This window comes from Enhydra lutris, unplaced genomic scaffold, assembly GCF_002288905.1.
Source record: "Enhydra lutris kenyoni isolate GAN:26980312 unplaced genomic scaffold, ASM228890v2 scaffoldscaffold96, whole genome shotgun sequence".
Taxonomy (NCBI): Eukaryota; Metazoa; Chordata; class Mammalia; order Carnivora; family Mustelidae; genus Enhydra; species Enhydra lutris.
The window spans coordinates 4,334,845-4,335,688 of NW_019154180.1; the positions used below are offsets into that span (position 1 = coordinate 4,334,845).

Consider the following 844-nt stretch of genomic DNA (forward strand, 5'->3'; position numbering starts at 1 on the left):
GCTTTGTAGTAGTTTTGAAATCGGGAAGTATGAGTCCTCGTCCTGTGTTCTTTTCCAAGATTGTTTTGGTTATTTGAGGCCTCCTTTAATTCCATATGAATTTTAAGATCAGCGTGTCAGTTTCTGCAAATAAGGCAGCTGGGATATTGATTGAGATTTTATTAAATTTATAGATCAATTTGAAGAGTATATTCATCTTAACAAAATTAAATTAAATTAAGTCTCCTAATGCTTGAACATGGGATATTTTCCCATATATTTAGGTCTTTTAAAATTTCTTTTAACAATCTTTTTTAGTCTTCAGTTTGCAAGTCTTACACTTCTTTGGTTAAGTTATTTCTAAGTATTTTATTCTTTTTGATGCTATTGTGAATGGAGTTGTTTTCTTAATTTTATTTTCAGATTGTTCATTGCAAGCGCATAAAAATACAACAAAGGCTGTTTGTGGTGGATGTGATGGCTTCAAGTTTACTTCATGGAATTGGTGTGCTGGTCATGCAGGACCTCAGGGCCCACGGTCCCAATGGAGTCGCCACGGCATCTATGGCATCTGTACGTAGTGTTGCTACTGAGACAGGCAGGCAACTGGGCTGGAGAGGGAGGTCATGATGACTCCTGAAGGGGAGGGGCTGGACCTATAAACATGCTAGCCCCACAGGCAGCTTCAGGCACCAAAGAAGACCCTAATTTAGTCCCATCTATCACCAACAAGCAGATAGTGGGCTGCGTCTTTGAAGAGGACAGTGTTGCCTTCATCTTTTTCTGGCTGGACAAAGGCAAGATCCAGTGATACCCTAGCTTTGGAACCCATTACAAGCTGGTGCCCCACCAACTGGCCCACTGA

At 40.6% G+C, this 844-nt stretch overlaps 1 pseudogene; it reads left to right on the forward strand.

The window, feature by feature from the left end:
* The first annotated feature begins 456 nt into the window (after positions 1 to 456).
* On the forward strand, positions 457 to 844 carry LOC111139217 (annotated as a pseudogene).